This window comes from Lycorma delicatula, chromosome 8, assembly GCF_047948215.1.
Source record: "Lycorma delicatula isolate Av1 chromosome 8, ASM4794821v1, whole genome shotgun sequence".
Lineage (NCBI taxonomy): Eukaryota > Metazoa > Arthropoda > Insecta > Hemiptera > Fulgoridae > Lycorma > Lycorma delicatula.
In genome coordinates this window covers 138,443,887-138,464,595 of record NC_134462.1, presented here as the reverse complement: position 1 = coordinate 138,464,595, position 20,709 = coordinate 138,443,887, and the positions used below count along the sequence as shown (strand labels likewise).

Here is a 20,709-nt window from a genome sequence, read left to right as displayed (position 1 = left end):
TAATCGATCTGTTACTTTCACGGTTCTTATTATTGTTTTCTAATATACTACTAGAAAACCTTGGGTTTCAGACGATATATTGCAGCTGATGTATGAACGTAGAAAATATAAGAATGCTAATGATGAAGAAAGTAAAAGGAACTATCGGCAATTAAGAAATGCTATAAACAGGAAGTGCAAACTGGCGAAAGAAGAGTGGAATAAAGAAAAGTGTTCAGAAGTGGAAAGAGAAATGAATATTGGTAAAATAGACGGAGCATACAGGAAAGTTAAGGAAAATTTTGGGGTACATAAATTAAAATCTAATAATGTGTTAAACAAAGATGGTACACCTATATATAATACGAAAGGTAAAGTCGATAGATGGGTGGAATATATTGAAGAGTTACACGGAGGAAACGAATTAGAAAATGGTGTTATAGAGGAAGAAGAGGAAGTTGAGGAGGATGAAATGGGAGAAACAATACTGAGATCTGAATTTAAGAGAGCATTAAAAGATTTAAATGGCAGAAAGGCTCCTGGAATAGACGGAATACCTGTAGAATTACTGCGCAGTGCAGGTGAGGAAGCGACTGATAGATTATACAAACTGGTGTGTAATATTTATGAAAATGGGGAATTTCCATCAGACTTCAAAAAAAGTGTTATAGTTATGATACCAAAGAAAGCAGGGGCAGATAAATGTGAAGAATACAGAACAATTAGTTTAACTAGTCATGCATCAAAAATCTTAACTAGAATTTTATACAGAAGAATTGAGAGGAGAGTGGAAGAAGTGTTAGGAGAAGACCAATTTGGTTTCAGGAAAAGTATAGGGACAAGGGAAGCAATTTTAGGCCTCAGATTAATAGTAGAAGGAAGATTAAAGAAAAACAAACCAACATACTTGGCGTTTATAGACCTAGAAAAGGCTTTCGATAACGTAGACTGGAATAAAATGTTCAGCATTTTAAAAAAATTAGGGTTCAAATACAGAGATAGAAGAACAATTGCTAACATGTACAGGAACCAAACAGCAACAGTAGCAATTGAAGAACATAAGAAAGAAGCCATAATAAGAAAGGGAGTCCGACAAGGATGTTCTCTATCTCCGTTACTTTTTAATCTTTACATGGAACTAGCAGTTATTGATGTTAAAGAACAATTTAGATTCGGAGTAACAGTACAAGGTGAAAAGATAAAGATGCTACGATTTGCTGATGATATAGTAATTCTAGCCGAGAATAAAAAGGATTTAGAAGAAACAATGAACGGCATAGATGAAGTCCTACGCAAGAACTATCGCGTGAAAATAAACAAGAACAAAACAAAAGTAATGAAATGTAGTAGAAATAACAAAGATGGACCGCTGAATGTGAAAATAGGAGGAGAAAAGATTATGGAGGTAGAAGAATTTTGTTATTTGGGAAGTAGAATTACTAAAGATGGACGAAGCAGGAGCGATATAAAATCCCGAATAGCACAAGCTAAACGAGCCTTCAGTAAGAAATATAATTTGTTTACATCAAAAATTAATTTAAATGTCAGGAAAAGATTTTTGAAAGTGTATGTTTGGAGTGTCGCTTTATATGGAAGTGAAACTTGGACGATCGGAGTATCTGAGAAGAAAAGGTTAGAAGCTTTTGAAATGCGGTGCTATAGGAGAATGTTAAAAATCAGATGGGTGGATAAAGTGACAAATGAGGAGGTATTGCGGCAAATAGATGAAGAAAGAAGCATTTGGAAAAATATAGTTAAAAGAAGAGACAGACTTATAGGCCACTTACTAAGGCATCCTGGAATAGTCGCTTTAATTTTGGAAGGACAGGTAGAAGGGAAAAATTGTGTAGGCAGGCCACGTTTGGAATATGTAAAACAAATTGTTAGGGATGTAGGATGTAGAGGGTATACTGAAATGAAACGACTAGCACTAGATAGGGAATCTTGGAGAGCTGCATCAAACCAGTCAAATGACTGAAGACAAAAAAAAAAAAAAAATATACTACTCGTAGAACAATTTTTCTTAACTACGTTAAGAAAAAGTTCTACCCTCAGAGATTCTATATGTAGTAGTATTTAATCTTTCTGGAAATTTTTCTGGATATTCCTTTTTAACGTGTAATATACGATGCAATTTACGTAAGGTTCCTACAAAAATGTAACCGATTGTAAATAAAAATTTGAAACAAAAAAAGTTGTCACTAGTGCCGTAATCATTATTTATGAGGAGTACGAAAAGTGAGAAAGAAATAAAAACAAAAATATTTTCTTTTTTTGAGATTGCGAATGATGGATTACCAACGTAGTGATATACTCGTAGGAAGGCAAGTTATAATAATATAAAAATATTATTCTGATATAATAATATTTTTTAAATTGTTTTAAATTTTTCCTAAAATTTAATCATTTTCAGTTTCAATATTATTTTTATTTATTTAATTTTTACAACTTGTTGTTGTAACAGACTGGAATCTGACGGCAGAACAATTTAAATAACGACTATTCCGAGAATTTAAAAAATATTTGTAAAAATTTTCAATTTACAAAAGAAGAAAATACAATGATTGATAAGGCATTACAAAAGTACGAGTTTATAAAAGAAAAATTAATAACGGTAATTTTGAATATATTTATATAAGGTATTTGTATTTTTAAATAATTTTAAATATATAAATAAATAAACCAGAAAAAATCTACACAACGAAAGACTCGAAAATTATGTGATAGGATGGAACCAATATTTCCCGCTTTTAGGAATTACGTAAAAGGTCGAACTGCAGTTTGGTAGAAGATACCAATTTCATATAGTATTATTTATTAAGTTAATTAAAAAAAATCCTTGTTACGAAAATAAATAAGCTTCGATGTTGTTTTGTTATATTAGTATATTTATATTTCATTTTAATTAAATAATTATTTATTTTTGTTGTTGCAGGTAAATTATAATTCATGGAGGAAATACAACATTTTTCTGTCGACACAATTATTGAAAATTAAAAAAAACAGTTTTTCAAACCGAGGTAATGCGAATGAAATGCATATAATTTAATAATATTTACTGTTTTGTGATTCAGTAACATTATTTATCGTTACGTAGAATTTCCGTTTTTGTTGTATTTTGTATTTATATAATAAATAATATATTAAACAATATTTAATAATAATAAAATAAATAGAAAAATATGTTCCGTTTTTCTTTCTAAAACTAATAAACTTCTTGATTTTTACGTACATGAGCAGTAAAAGTTTTTAAACAATTTATAGATACAACTAAACGGAAAAGGAGGATCAAAGATTTATTACTGTTGATAATTTATTAGAATTTACCGTTTTTAATATTAATACTATAATATTTTGAAAACTTATGTACAAATCTAGACGCGGGAAAATGTAATCAAATAAAATGGAATATGGTACAAAAAAAATAATAGAACTATATATTTAATATAGAATTTTAAACGAATAAATTGCTAACGACTAAACAAAAAAACGGTTTCTACGAATGATGTTTAGAAATTTTACATTATCTGAAGAAAGAACCGTTTACAACTACCGAAATATTTATTATTGTTAACCAAAAATCCATTGAAATTTAAATTCCAGCTGTATTTTCTCTACATTCTTTGTCGTTTTAATTCCTCACCAAATAGCTGCAGTATTGGATATATAACTGTATCGCATCGGAGTGTTATTTTATCATGTAAATAGCTTATAAGCTTATTACATAAGCTTATTATAACGTAAACTATCAGTCTTTTACTGTTTAGTCTCCGGTAATTACTTCAGAGGATGAATGATGATATGCATGAATGTAAACGAAGTGTAGTCTTGTACAGTCTCATGTCGACCGTTCTAGATGTGTGGTTAATTGAAACCCATTCGCTAAAGAACACCGGTATTCACGATCGAGTATACAAATACTAAAATAAAAGCAAAAAATAAATGCTAAAGTAAAAGTATTCAAATATATAAAAGTAACTGACTTTACTAGGATTTGAACGCTGGAACTCTCGACTTCCAAATCAGCTGATCGGGGAAGAGGCGTTCACCACTAGACCGACCCGGTGGGTCTTCTCATCCGGAAGTCCCGGGTTCGAATCCCAGTCAAGCATGGCATTTTCACACACGTTACAAATCATTCATCTCATCTTCTGAAGCAATACCTAAGGATGGTCCCAGAGGTTTAACAAACATAAAAAAACGATCACTCTATTTTTTCCTAAAACATGTAATATTAATAATAATATTATTGCGCAACGTTTCATTTATTTAACTTTCCCGGCGAATTTAGCTAAAAGTAGCTATATTAAAGAGGAAAGTTCGGTGATAATGGGAAAAACATTTAATAGGATCCACCTAGTTCATCCAGAATTGTATTGTGTCATACTGCTTTTATCCTTATATCTCGGGATTGAAAGGCCCGATTTACTTTAAACTCGGTTCAAATATTTCTTATATTTGGGCATTGATGGTATTCATTTTTTTCAAAATTTGTTAAGCGGGTGGAGGATATTGCGAAAAAACCAATTTCGGTTTTCTCCAGAAGCATTTTAGAGAAAACTTTATTTAATTTGTTACCTGCAATGTACATATACATAAATAATAAAAAAAAATTAAAAGAATCAACCACCATTTTAAAAAATTAAAATATGTGTTTTTTTGTTTGTTCTTTTGCTCTACCTCCATTCGGTAAATACTTTTCAAACATTTTTTTGGAAGCTTGAATTTTATATATATATAGAGCTACCAAAGCGAGCTTACAGTTTTTTTTATGTAGATCCTGAACCTAATATGCAGTAAAGGTTTTTTTGACAATTTTCATTTTCTTAATTTATTTAAGAATAAATCTCATCTCCTTCGTTATTGAAGGAGATGTTATTAGATTTAGAAAAAAATTTATTTAAGCATATTTTTTAGCTTAACCTAAATTTTTAACACACACAAAAAACACACACACACACACACACACACACATATATATATATATATATATATATATATATATATATATATACACACACATACACACACGAGACGTGTAAATAAAGTAATGAGACTAGTTTTTTTTTGGCGACCGAAGTGGCAGCAATGTTAAGTTACTAGTAAACATATGGTTATATAAGCAACTGATTTATATTAGGTATTAATATTTTTATTCTATTGTTACCATGTGAGACGAAAACAAACTTCGTGTCACGAGTTTTTGTTGTGCGCTACAAAAATGAGTAGTTCTAATTATGAGCAACGTTTTGCAATCAAGTTTTGTGTTAAACTCGGTGAGAATGCTACTAAAACTTTTCAAAAATTGAAAAGGGCGTATGGAGTTACGATCTGTCACAAGCTCAAGTTTTAAGTGGTTTAAAGCGTTTTCAGATGGCCGGAAATGAGTTGCGGACGATCAACCTTCTGGAAGACCGGTAACGTCAAAATGTGATGACAATGTTAAGCGAATCAGAGACTTGATGTGATACGACGGGCCATCGACTATCAGAATGATTGCAGAACAATTAAATTTGAACTGTACCACAGTCCATCAAATTTTGACCGACGAATTTGACATGAAAAAAGTTTGGGCAAAATTGGTCCCAAAAAGCCTCACTGTTGAATAGAAATACAAGAGGGTGGAAGTGTGCCGCGATCTTGTAGGGCGAATTGAAACTAATCCTAATTACTGATCCTGATTCAACTTAGAGATGCGGTTGAAGTCTAATTTCATAGAAAAACATATCAAGTTTGTCACCCGATCATTCTCTTCGATTCGATACGGTTCCGTTTGTAATGCGACATACGTCCCATCTGAAATCGATTTCATTCCAAACTATAGCCAGCACGACGGACGTTAGCTCTTTAGCTGCAGCATCAATTCGAAGTCTTAACTCAACAAGATGAGCAGGCAAAGCTGTTATATAAACTCGATCTTTAATTAAACCCCACAAGAAAAAATCTAGCGGAATCAAACCTGGGGAGCGAGGTGATACCCCGTCATGCAGATAGTAATGGTGTCCATCAGGGTCATCATCGTCTAATTGAATTAGAAAATATTGAAGCTTTTCCAGATAAACGATACCATTTACGGTTGCCTCCTAGAAGGAGGACGCGCTGTTCTGTCTGGAAGAAGAACAACCTGTCTCAACGAAAGTTTGGTACCAAGAGTAAATTGCACGCCTACTAGGAGGCTCCCTAACGTACTGTCCCCACACAAATTACGTTGAACAGTAATCGCTCACTGCAAATCGTAGAACAAAAACACACAGCGACCATGTTCCGCACCAGTAAATGTATCCGTTTTAAATAACATTGGTGACGGCGCTGGCGGCCAAATTCCGAACTAATGAATTAGCAGAGTTAAAACTTAAATTGTTTTGCTATGAAATGAGACCTCAACTGAATCTTAAGTTACCTCAATAATTTCGTTAGTCCTTCATGAATCATTCGATATAAAGAGGCAGCGATTTTTACGTTTGTTCGCAAAAACTACTGAACCGATCATTAATAAAATTTTAATTGTAACTTTATTATGACCCCCGGAACGTTTGCCACAATTAAAAAATCACCAATCTCTCTGCTATATAAATCATTAATAAAAAAAATATATATAAAAATAACCTAGAATATTCAATAAAACAAAAAATTAATTTCGTTGTCTATGATAGATATTATTTATATCGATTGTAATCGTATCGATCGTTTTTAGGTCATTATTAACTACTTCTTCAATATGAGGTTATGTTGCTTGTTTTCTCCAACCAGTTTTCCAACTACTGCCGGGTCTGGGTAGGTGTGTCTGTGTGTGCGTGTGTGTAGGCAAATGAAATTGTTGCAAACGGCTTGCCAGGCCTGACGTAGCTACATTATAAATGTAAATGTACTGGTAAACATGTAGTCAGGAACAAACTCAGGTCGACCTTTAGTAAGACGTGTGGTTAATTGAAACCTAACAAATGCTTAAACCCACCGGGTTGGTCTAGTGGTTAACGCGTCTTCCCAAATCAGCTGACTTGGAAGTCGAGAGTTACAGCTTTCAAGTCCTAGTAAAGCCAGATATTTTTACACGGATTTGAATACTAGATCGTGGATACCGGTGTTCTTTGGTGGTCGGGTTTCAATTAACCACACATCTCAGGAACGGTCGAACTGAGAATGTACAAGACTACACTTCATTTACACTCATACATATAATCCTCATTCATCCTCTGAAGAATTATCTAAACGGTAGTTACCGGAGGCTAAACAGGAAAAAGAGAGAGAGAGAGAACAAATGCTTAAAAAAGCAAATGCCTTTATAAGGACTTGTATGTTAGAACTCACGACTTCGAAAACCGACTGATTTTGCGATGACGATTTTAACCATCAGATTAACCCGCTGGTTAATGATATTAAATGATTTACTAAATTTAATGTCGTCGTCTATCTGGCGGGACTTGCGAGAACTTATCCTCGCGCAAGTAAAGTAGAACTGTAGATTTTTATAACCTGAACTAAAAAATTCCATTAGAGTAAGCTAAACACTGAACCGGCATAGATTCGACTTTCAATCTGGTATTAATATTTATATAACGCTTAGGTCCATGAGATCATATTTACTAAGTAGAACATCGGCTACTAAAATTTACCACTGTAGACAACGTGAATATACGCCAGAGCGTTCTCAATCTTTTATATTTAGTTTTTTAATTTAACTGAAAAGGTATAATTCATCCATTTCAGTCTACCTTATCCGGTGAATAGCTATAACTCTAAGAACAACATGTTACACATAATTACTAAAAAAACTTCCCAATTTTTGAAGTTCTATACGCAAACAGCGCGGGTGAAATCGCTATTGGAAAAGCCGTTAAAATTAAAAAAAAAAAACCAAACCAATCAAGAAAATTATCACTCAAAAAACTAAAAGAACAAATGCAATTTAAAAAAAAAAATTAAATAAGTAAAAAGTATGTTTATTAATATCATAAATACATAGATTTTGTCTTAACAAATCGACATTTCCGGTTTGTTTTTGTATCAACCTATATTATTTTAATTTAATTTTCAAGTTAAATAAAACAAACTTACAAACAGAATAATATCTGCTTCAAAAACCGCATTATAAAGTAAAATTAAAAATTGATGTCTATTATGCAATTATTTATTTTAATTTCGACCTTTTCAAATCGGTCCCATATTAAAAATAAATAAATACCAACAACTTAGAGCTCTTGATTTGAAACAGCTCCAAAAAATTCAAAATTAAATGAATAAATAAAAATATATTATTTTTAATATTTCATTATCACAATTTTATTATATATGTACATAAAAAAATATTTTATTTCTATTTAAAATATGAATTTGCTTACAAAAATACATTGCTTTTAGAAAAAAACAGTTTGCAATGAATCAAAAAATTACATCTTAATAAAAATTATGAAAGCAATGCTGAGAAAAAGTACTCGTACATTAAATAAATATTAATGAATGTGATCCGACTGTTCAGAATATAAGAATTTTTTTACTTTAGCTTTTCAACTACTTTCTTTGAAATTTCGAGTGAAAATACTTGAATATCAGACCGACTATACGGAACCCTGAGGGCTTCCGTATATATAACTATTCAAGTATATAACGTTATAACTTAAAATTTATAACGTTAATACAGATAAAAAATATATTACCAAATTTTTATTTTGTTTTTAAGATAATTTATTCATCGCATACACCCGAATATTATACGAAATGTGTTTACAGCATTTCAGATTTTGAACCAAGCTTATTCGGAATTTGAACCTAGAAGTTTTAGAATGAATGACAAAGACTGTATAGAACTACCGCGGAGATCGGCATGAATTATCTTCGCGATTATGAATTTTGATTTTAAAAATCGTTTACTGTTTTAATTCGAAAGAAACTTATTGCAGGATCATCAGAGAAAATGTCTGCATAGAATAAAAAAAATAATTCTGCATTTGTACAAACAGTAAGGGTTAGATTTACATAAAGAAAAACCGTTACGAATTCCTTTTTTTCTTGGAAGTACGTTACAAACTAAATGTGATGTCTAAATTTAAAAAGAATAAATCAAAGGTTATTTTGGAGAAAAAAAAAACTTTGAAATATATACTTATTAATACAATTACGTTTAAAAATATCTAAATTTATATTTCGGTTAGTCGATCAATACAAATATTACGGGTGTGTCGGACCGCGAGTCGAGTTTTCCCTTAGTTTCTGTTAATTATACAAACAAAATTTTATTGTAAAAAACAACAAAATTGACGGAATTAATTATCGAACATTTTCTACACTGCGGAGGCCTTCTTGCAGACATAATATGAAAAAGAGTAACCGTCCCCGTGTGTTGAACTCAAAACTTTTAGGTTGTCCTTTACCAAATTGAAATCTTAGTTAGAAAGCAAATAAAAAAAAAAATACATCGCTTAATTAAAGAATAAAGCAAAATCACCGTCAAGAAAGATGAAATTGAATAATTAAGTTCATTTTTCTTCTTTGTTGTAAAAAAAAATATATATATAAATTTTTTATGACTAATTATGTAATGATAAATTACAAACTTCATCTTTAAAATATTAAGACCAGAAATATGAAATATGAAGTGAATAAATAAAATGAAAAGTAAATTAAATTAAAATAATTAATTAAAATAACACGAAGACGTTTCGATTAATCATTAGATATTGTTTATTAATGGGCATTGAAGTAAGCGGTTAATACCATTAATTAAGATGTCAAGAAGGCTGTGGTTGATTAATGAACGTCTATTCTCTACAAAACGACGTTGTTCTTAAGTGTACCGCCATCATCTCTTGTTATTCTGTTTAGGATTACAAGGCTTTTTGTACAATAGTTTATAATGTATACAATGTTTTAACGTTAGTGGCCCGCATTAAAAATTATGCACTCCTTTAATTCTCTGAAAAACAAGTAGTCTTTAAATACTACTAAAAATCTGTAAAGATTAACGTATGATATAATGGTAAAAATTTATTCTTAATGATATATATATTTCTTTATACATTTATTTCATTCGGTTTACATTTTTATAGGATCCCCTAAACTGACGCAGTAGTTTGTCAGGGGTTTCCATATAAATAATAAAAACAGAGTTAAAACAAAAACAGAAATAATTCCATCGAAAAATAAAATATAAAACAAAACTCGTAACTTACGGTTAATTAACATAAACAAAACAACAAAATCTCCTTATCTCCTGTTGATAAACATTAATATTCTGCTCTCCTGTTCTTTCCTTCATATTACTTAAAATTAATTAAATATTAAACAAAAATTAGGAATATCATCCTTCAACTTCTTCATAGAAATGAAATTTATTAATGTGTCCGGTGACAAATCCGAGAATATCTTTAGAACAAGATACGACGTACGATAGCCGTAGTTATTACGAGGCCGGTGTATATGGTACCTTACCATTACGAGTTTCATAATTCACATTCTTCATTTTTAAAAACGTTTGGTGAGAATAAAATATCCGTAATAATATTTTTATACAGCAGACCTGTAGGTGATAGAAGTATGCTGACTTTGTGAAAATTTTTGATATTTGTTGGAATATGTCTATTGTTATAGGCATTTAGAATAGTTTTAATTACTTACAGTGGAACGGATTACATTTAAATAACAGTCCTCAGCATGTCCCCGAGAAGTAATATCATATCTTAAGTTTAAAATAATAATAATAAAACTGCGTAATAAAATATAAAATAATTTTTTATTACTTTTATAAAAGTAGTTGACTGTTTTATAATTAATACAAATTAATTATTATTGATTTATAACATTAATATACTAGAATTTACCATCGCGGCTTGGCTCGCGAAATACATAATCGGAATTTGAACGTAAATACAAAAATTAAATTTCTCAATGCCATTTGCATCGAATTACCGATCATTCAAAAGTAAAAAAATATCTTAAAAAAATGAATACAAATAATACGAAATGTGCTCGAGTTGAAAAAAAAAGAAAGATAGCCGGTCAGGACTCGCTTCGCTCTCCTTTCTCGTCCAGCCAGGGAACTCTTTCCTTTGGAACCCCCTCCCACCCTTGTGGTCATTAAATTCATGATTGCGAAAAAATAAAGATAAATAAAAATTAAAACATTTTCGATTTATAAAAACTATCAGTGTATTGTAATTTCTTCAGAGTAACAATTTCGCCTATATACCCGTAGGACCCAAAATTTTGATGATCTGAAGAATGCGGTTTTCAAAATAGTCGGCCTCCATCTTTTAAATAGTATTAGTTACCAGTACTTCGTACGGATAAAATTCTATTTCCTGTTTATTAACTTTACCCGACAAACATCGATAGGAGGTGACCGGACTTCGTTTCTAATTAAAAAAAAAAAAAGATTAATTTTACGTTTATTAGTCAAGTAACCGGATGCAAGTGGAGCCTGTCACACATACAATAACGGTGACAGTGGCTGTGTTGGTTGAACCGCCATCGCATCCCTTAAAAAATTGAGATTAAAAAAACCCGAAAATGATTTTTATAGATAGTTATCTGAAGCCCTTTCTTTTTCTATTTAGTCTCCAGGAATTAACGTTCGGTACTACTTCAGAGGAAGAATGAGGATGAGTGTAAATGAAATGTAGTCTTGTACATTCTCAGTTCGACCACTCCTGAGATGTTGGGTTAATTGAAATTCAATCACCAAAGAACACCGGTACCCACGATCTAGTATTCAAATCCGTGTAAAAGTAACTGTCTTTATTAGGACTTGGACGCTGGAGCTCTCGACTTCTAAACCAGCTGATTTGGGAAGACGCGTTCATCATTAGACCAACACGGTGGGTTAGTTACCTGAAGCCCAAATCTATTAAATACCACGTTTAGTATAAATGGGGAAAATTTGCAATCGTTGTTCAAAATATTTTTACTTTTCTTCATCCCTTTTAAATTAGAAAATCTAGGTAGAATTTTAAAAAATCCAGAAATCTGTTTTTAAATATTTACATGAAGATTACACTTACCAAAAATCGCGTTTATGTTTTCAATTGTTACAGATAAATAAAAAAAATAGTATATTTCATTTTTAGTCCATTTTAACTCTTTAAATTCGAAATTATAAAAATCTTACCTTCTTAAAAAAAATCTTCCTTCTTAAAAATTGTTTATCTTCGTGTGCACTTAACACCGTAAGAAAAATGTGTGTACAAATTTTAGTCAATTTATCTTCAGTAGTCTTTGCTGGACGTTGATTACCAGTCGGTCTAGGACATGTTTTTTGTGTACAGATGTTCACAGACCGCCGTCATTATTGTATTCGAACATCCGTTTTATTTTTTAAATTCATACAAATTTTTCGTTTGGATATTCATTTGAATAAATATATTAAGGAATCTAAAATTTAAATTCATTTTAAAATGTTATTTTACGAAAAATGAAATTTTCAATGTTTAATGGAAAATTTGTTTATATACAACAAAAATTGCTAATCATGTTTAATAAACAACGGTAAAATCATAGAAACAAATATTTCTGTTGAAAACAATACAAGGTTAACAAAGTACCTATTAAATAACTTAAAAAAGTATATATATATATATATATATATATATATATATATAAAGAATCTTTTTCAATAGTTGAAAATTAAAAAAAGCACATAAAAACATACAAATTCAATAATTGACGGACGCATACAGTTTCATAAAAACAGAAAAGTATTCAAATCATGTTTTTTTTTGGTCTTACAAGAACATAAACAAAATTTACGTGACGGTTTAAAACACGAAGTTTACATCAAACATTGATTATATATGCAGAACTGTTCCCTACAGACTAATTTGATAGTGAGAAAATTAGAAATTATTGTACTTTTATAGAAACAAGGGTACGTACTTATATATATTTTCTCTGTTTTATTTCTTTGCATGCCGTATAGAAAAATAAACACACAGAAATACAGGACGTTCAATATCACGTTTATATAACAATTTTAGGAATTAAAGGAAATATTTATGATTTTATATTTCCTTTCTTTTATAAAAAAATTACATAACAAAGAACGTAAGAATAATTGAGCGTTGTTTAATTGTCACATTCAGATGTATATACTATTCGTGTCCGTGTACGTGAACGTGCTCTCGTGTATAACTGTGTAAAAACGTAAAACGTATTAAAATTCTAAATCTAATTTTACAGTAATTTATTGTTGCTTTAATAGAAATTATTTTACTTACACATTGTACCAAACCAGAAAAAAAAATACTGTTAAAAAATAATCCGCTTATTAAGTGATTTTAACGTTATTAATGTTCAGTAATTCAAATTTAAGTTCTAAAAAAGGCTGTAATACTTTTCTTTTATAAATAACAGTCCACTACTTAAAGAAAGACGAAAAAATTATCGTTTAAATTCTTGACTGCCTTTCTTGTTTATAAGCTAATTAAAAATTAGAATTTCCATAGCTCGTTTACTAAAATCAGAAATATAGTTGAACATTTAACCGCGGTTTGATGATCTGATGTCTTAGACAAGTAATGGATTAATTTGGAAACACCATACAGAATAGAATATTCACCCCTAGTGAAGATAAAACTGTTAAAAAATATTTTGGGCAATCGATACAATGAGTGATTACATTTAGCATTCAACTCGAATTTTTTTTTTGTATTACAATGTTCCGTACTAAAACACATTTCAGCCGGTTTTTTTGCTGCACTCGCTTGACTGCCCAAAATATTCTAACAAAAATTATAAAATATCCGTTGAAATTTACATTCCCTTAGATGTAATTCCTATATTTTCATAATATTTGTAATCATTAGTACCAATATCCGACCGTTTTTTGTAAAATAACAAGAAAACGCATTCGATAAAAATGTTCAAACCGGTACAAGCGATTTTTTAATTTTTTATTTTTCGGACAACGATTAGTAAAACGGTAAAATTAATAACAAATCGCTGTTTTGATATGAAAAAATATCTTACTCGGTATTGATCGATGGCTTATCGGCATATCAGACATTTTTTGACAATAAATAACACATTATTCTGTCTCCTTCATTACAATTAAATACATCTTAAAGTTTACGACCGAGTTAAATGTTAAAGACTAGAGTTTTATTTTAAAGTTTATAAACTTCGCTAACACTTGATTTTTCCATAAAAGTCATAGACTCAATTCTTCACGATGGTAATTTCTTAACTCACTTAAAGCTAATTCTTGTAATAATGTAGGTAACGAAGCGATGTTAGTTTTCCGGTTTAAAAAATCGTTGAGTTAAAATGAAACAATTTACTAATAAAAACTTTCATATATATTAGAAATTTTTATCCTCGATTAAAATCCTATCGATTAAAAATACCTGTATCGTATAGGTAAGTTCGATAGCAAAGACTTCTATTTATAAACTTACAGAAAAATGCCGGATGTTTTCAGTTAAAATAATATTACATCTTATAACAGTTGAAAAAACGTTTGTGATATTTGCAATGTTACAATTCAGGATAAAATAAGTGAACGACGTACAGGGAAATAGTGCTTACTCGAAGGTTCATGTTAGTGAATCTACCTAATTATTCTCGGGACACAAAACCGACTCAACTGAGTTATTGGACATGTAAAAGTAACATATAACACTAAGCGTGAAAAAATCGGAAGCAGAATCCATATTCAAAATGATTATAAAGACCGTTAAAATACGTCTATAATCTAAGTCCCCAAACGATTTTAAAGACTTTATCGGTTGACCCTGTACAGATAGAAAGAAGAGATAAAAAAGTATTATAATAATTAAATATTAACTTTCCGGTTTATTTATTTATTTTATACAGAGTGATCCACGAGACAGTAGTAAACTTTTAAAATATAAATATAGATGCAGTAACGCTATGTCAGCGAGTATCTGCTGGCGAAATATTTCGTCCTGATTTTTTCGCCTTCGTGATAATTAAGCCAGAATATAATTCTTGAGATCCAGATTATGGAGTAAATTTAATGGTTTTGTAAGAAATCTAATTTGAAAAATTGAAAAAAGTAGAATTGTATTTTTAGTGGTTTTCGAGAAATCTGAGATAAAGACAAAAAGATTGGGGTCGAAAAATGCCCTTACGTTTGGCGTAGAATAGCTTTGTGAAACGGATTAGTTAAAAAAAAAACTTTTGTGATAAAATAAAATTAATTTTTAATTAATATTAAACATGTATAATAAATTGTTTTATTTGATTTTTAATTTTTTTTTGAAATTCTGACTGCTTTTTTTAAAAATATTTAATTCTTTATATATAAATAAATGAAACCCAAGCTTACCAAATTCGTCCTCAGTCTCTTTTCTAGCACTTCTTGTCATTCGATCATCTCAGGGAAAGTTATTCTTCAATTTAGATCATTAAAATTAATTATGTAAAAATCACAACTGGTCATCATAGTATAAAGTTAATCATGTGTGTTATGTAAGAAGGTCGCAGTTGTTATCTTTATTTATTCTATTTAATTCTTTTTTTTGCGATATTGAGAATTCTGTTTTGTTAAATACCTAATTAAAATCAACCACATCTTGATATCTTTTTTAATAAACTTCGAGATTTTAAATCTGTATTTAGTTTCTGTGGATTTTATTCATATCATTTTACTTATAATAAAATTCTCTACGAGTTTTGTTCGGTAATTTTTATGTGGTTATTACCCATTTAACCGAGTTATTTAATATCACACATAAAATGGTGCGATTTTCGATCCCAATGTTTTTGTCTTTTACCGGAGATTTCTCGAAAACTACTAAAAATACAATTCTGAGATCTATTTTTTTTAATTTCTCAGTCCAGATTTCATATAAAACCACAATACTTATGACTTAATTTTTGCGTTAATAATTACAGTCTGGCTTAGTTTTACCGAAGACGCTGAAATAACGGCAAAAGTTTTCGCCAGCCGACCACTGCCAACAGATCATTTCCGAACCTATGTTCATATGAACCTATTTATTTTCACCGGTAGAATATGATAATCCGAAGCAGATAATTAAATCACCAGTTCATAGTTAAATCGCTAATAAATAATTAAAACCTAAATCTACGTGGGCGTTTCAATTTTTTGACTGTTAGTATATACTAAGAAAATCGTATCTCAGAAACTACTAGAGATAATCAAACGAGTATTTTTTTAAAAATTCTCCGACTCAAAAGGTTTTTTATATACCTTAGAACGTTTCAATTTGAGCTTTATCGATAGCTCCGCAAACACCCAGCCGATAGTCGACTTTTGTCCAGGTCCGCTGGATCATAGCAGGCGTAACTGTGCCAATAGCAGCGGTGATCCGTTTTTATAAAATGTTGTACATCCCTGATTTTTCAATTGTAGACAATATTTTTTAAGTTTTCCCATAGAAAAAAGTCCAAGGGTGTCAAATCTGGGCTTCTTGGAGGCCAAAGCACAGGGTCGCTTCTACCCATCCAACGATTAGGGAATCTTTTATAGAGAGTGCATCGAACGCCGAGGCTAAAGTGTGGAGGCAACATCATCTTGTTGAAACGTCGTTACTTTCTTGTTTAATTTGGTCAACTTACGGGAAAACGTACAGTTGTAGCACGTCTAAATAAACATTTCCTGTGATAATAGGCTCATGAAAAAAGTAATACGATCGGACATCAAACCTCACCATACGTTTATTTTTGGCAAGTATCTGAGACACTCAATAATTTTATCGGGTTGTTGAGATCCTCATATCCTGCAATTATACCGGTTGACAAACCGATGACATGGAAAGTCATTTTATCCATAAACATAACACGTTTTAAAAATGTTCCATCATCGTCAATGTTATTAAGCATTTTACTTGTGAATACAACACGTTTTGGATGATCTGTAGATTTAATTTGTTTAAGCTAAATTTTGTAAGCGTGAAGGAGTAAACGCTTGTGCAACACATTTGGAATAGTTGTCTTTGGAATTCCTAACTGTAAACTTCGCCTAGAAATTGATATTTCAGGGCTTAAACAACTTTGGTGCACATGCTCAACTGCTTCGTCACTCATTTTGGGCCGTCCGGGAAACGTTTTCACTTCCACGTTGTACGATTCCTTAAACTACTTGTACCACTATCTAATGCTCTTAACGTGAGGGGAAATTGGCATAAACATGTCAATAAGTTCGTTGAACCGTTATATCAGATTAATATTTTGCAAACCAAAAAACGCAATGTTCTTTGTGCTGAATCATGGCCATTGCAATGACTGACAGTAGCGCAGAGGCGTTGTGCGTTGTTCGCATCAATTCAGGCACACGGCCGATCTCATCTAAAAAATCTGACGATATCCCGATTGTTTTGCAGTTCCTATTAATATTTTATCTCAATTACATAGGGAGATATGTTTTTTACTTCCTTGTAGGAAGTATAGCGATCGCGAAAAATTTCGGTTTTCAGATTTCAACGGAAATATCCATCTTGACCATTCCTGAATCCATTTTGACTAGTTTCGGCGTGAAGTCTATACGTACGTACATATGTATCTCACGTAACTAAAAAACGATTAGACGTAGAATGTTGACATTTTGGATTTCGGATTGGTGTAACATCTAGTTGTGGACTTCCCTTTTGATTGCAATCTGGACCAAAAATGTCTAAAAAAAGCCTAAAATCTGAAACATTTGGATTTTGGACTTTTTTTAACTGCAGTCATAAGCGCTTATTGAGTGCTTTTCGACGATATATCATAAGTGGTACTTATTTTCACTGGTTTCAGAGTTATAGCCAAATAAAATTGTAATTAATAGAATATTTGGATCTTACAAGGGGAAGGCACATCGGTTCGAATCCGACGTCATATATATATATATATATATATATATTTTTTTTTTAACTTTTCCTTTTTGTTAATTTAAATATATTGATTTTTAATAATTATTAACCTCTGGTTGTAAAAAAGGTTTTACAATAATAATTAAATAATAATAAAAAAAAATAAAAATATGAAAAAACATTTTAAGTATTAGTGAAATAAAATTTTATGTACTTTTCATTTTAATTCAAAAATGTTTGCAGAGGTTAATAAATTATTAATAAATCGATATATTTAAATAAAAAATTAAAAAAACTTAAAATATATGTATATGATGTCGGATTCGAACCGATGCCTGCATGTTACGGATCCGCCACGTTTTCACTTCACACCACATAACTACTTGAGCGACGTGAAACAAAATTAATATATAAACTAATATAAAATGCTGATACGGACACCACAAAAAAAAGTGATGCAATGTGGTGTCCATCGCAATGCAATTGTGTAACTGTCTACTTTATTAAAGAATTGGAGGGTCGTATCTCACTTTCAAATGAAATAAGTTTAAATGAAGTGCAGAAAAAAAATGTGTATATGTAATTTAATTTGACGGACAAGGAAGTCATGTGGTGTCCACATCAGATTTTTTTTTTTATTGCTGCAAACTTTTTCGATGACTCCGAGTTTAAAAAATAAAAAAAATAACATTATAAAACATTGTTTGTAGAAGGGTTTCTAAAATAAGAGTAAAGAATAAAAGTAAGAAATATAAACAACTGTTTTTGCAACCCCCAAGCATGGAAATTTAGGCAAAGCCAATGCTTTAGAGCGTAATTGTTTTTAAATTTTCTTAATAAGCATACCTCTTTAGTTTATAGGAGAAACATAATTTTCCTTAATATTTCTTATATAATTACCTCCCTTTATTTTTATTTAGAATTTATTTTTATGTACGAGTATAATTTTTTACAAGGTCCGATCGGTCACGAAATTAAAACCACAGTGAAAATATAAAAAAAAAATTATTTGTAACAAGTACTTAAATAATTACGCTATTTCTCTACATAGTCGCCACTCCGATTTAGAAATTTGTCGCAGGGTGGTACCAACTTTCCAATACCCTCGTCATAGAACGGAGCCACGTGTGTTTTCAGCCATGTTTCTACGCTGTTCTGCAGCCGATGTCTGTGCCAAAATGTTGTCCTCCTAAGCCAAGTCCGTGCGTATGGTGGGTGATCAAACACTTCCCAACGAAAACGCTGCAGGAGCTTCTTTGTTACAGTTGCAGTGTGGGGCCGAGGATTGTCATGGGGAAAGACAATGCCTGATGACAACATTCCTGTCCGCTTATTCTTATTTGAATAATAATAAGCGGAGGATGAAACGCTGGCTAGAAGGACAGCATTTTGGCACAGACATCGACTTGCAGGCCAGCGTAGAAGCATGGCTGAAAACACTGGCGGCTCCGTTCTATGACGAGGGTATTGGAAAGTTGGTGCCACGCTACGACAACTGTCTTAATCGGAGTGGCGACTATGTAGAGAAATAGCGTAACTATGTAAGTACTTGTTACAAATAAAACATTTTTCATTTTCACTGTGGTTTTAATTTCGTGACCCATCGGACCTTGAAAAAAAATAACCCTCGTACTTACAATTTTTTTTAAAATTAATGTCCACCTAGTTCTATATGTTAAATAATTTTTGACCGTTTCCCTTTGCGTCTTATTTCAATAATTATCTTTAAATCAACCTTTTCTTTTAAATATTGATTATTATGCTATAAATACGTTTTTTAAAATAAAATGAAATAGAAAATTTCACCGATTGAAATATTTAACATTTTAATATTATGTTTGCATGCCCAAATTCTAGGAACTTGTAATATAGAAATCAGCACCAAATATTCTTAAGAACTTTATTATTTCTCTGCATCGATTTATTTATCTATTAAAATATCTGGAAAGAAGCAAAAACGTTTAAGTATTGAACGTATCCTAATGCACTACATGTAATTTATTTTGGTATGTTTAAAAAAAAAAAAAATTAATAATTACTACGTACATTTTTAAAGAAAATATGGATTAGTTGAAATGTATATATATATATATATATATATACATATAGATACTAGCCCTTCGCAATTAGCCAGCGGGACCTCCGCTGTGTTCGTTATCTTCATGGTTGTGAGAATAATACTGATAAGTAACAATTAATTCTTACGTTTCCCTCAATCTGACATAGACGCTCTGATACGCTCCTGGTGTAGATGAACATATCCTTTTCGGTTCCCTTTCCGTTACTCTAGAATACCTTATATCTCGGGAAGGGGTCAGGTAGAGAACTGAAAATCGGATGTGTTGTAAAACGCATACTCTATTATATTTACGTTGAAAAACGAAATCACAAACGGTATTAGGTCGTCGTCCAAAAGGAAAAATTCACAATTTCACCTCCAACGGGGTTAGAGCCTCGATCTTGGCTTAAAACCTTCGCTGAAAAACATGAATTCATCTTAACAATTTGAAAGCGATCAGTCGATTGGTTTTCCCGTGATGCTGTTGCAAACAGACAGAACCACCACAACTTTCGAATTTTATTAGATATAAAATTTAGCCTTTTTTATCCAGAAAATGTCTATTATTAAATGAAAACTAGTACAAATGTTTTGAAAGCGTTACAGTGGGAATAAAACATTCCTTTTTTCTACTTTATATAACTCTATAGTCTTTGAAAAATAAATGTGTAACTTAGGCTCATAATAAATTAAAAATTTCAACACTATGAAATAAACTGTACGTAAATATCAATAACCTATCGGAGAATTTATTTTAATATCAACAATTTAATAGGAAATCCATTTTTTTTGTATGCGATTCAACTTAAATTTTACAAATTTCTGTTTTCATAGAATTATATTTTTTCGCAAATAGGGATATTTTTAAGAGTATTCAGATTTATTTACATAAATTTAATTAAGAAT

At 30.8% G+C, this 20,709-nt stretch overlaps 1 protein-coding gene across 4 annotated transcripts in view; it reads left to right on the top strand.

Annotated features, from left to right (window-relative positions):
- Positions 1–20,709, top strand: part of LOC142328852 (RNA-binding protein Raly) — a 938,200-nt gene that overhangs the window by 204,165 nt on the left and 713,326 nt on the right. For 2 of the 4 annotated variants that reach the window (XM_075372958.1, XM_075372955.1), the window contains exon 2: positions 2,915–2,999. The exons of the other annotated variants lie outside the window; for them this stretch is intronic. The gene's annotated coding sequence lies outside the window, so the exon portion shown is untranslated. The remainder of the gene's footprint in view (positions 1–2,914; positions 3,000–20,709) is intronic. 4 annotated transcript variants of the gene reach the window in all.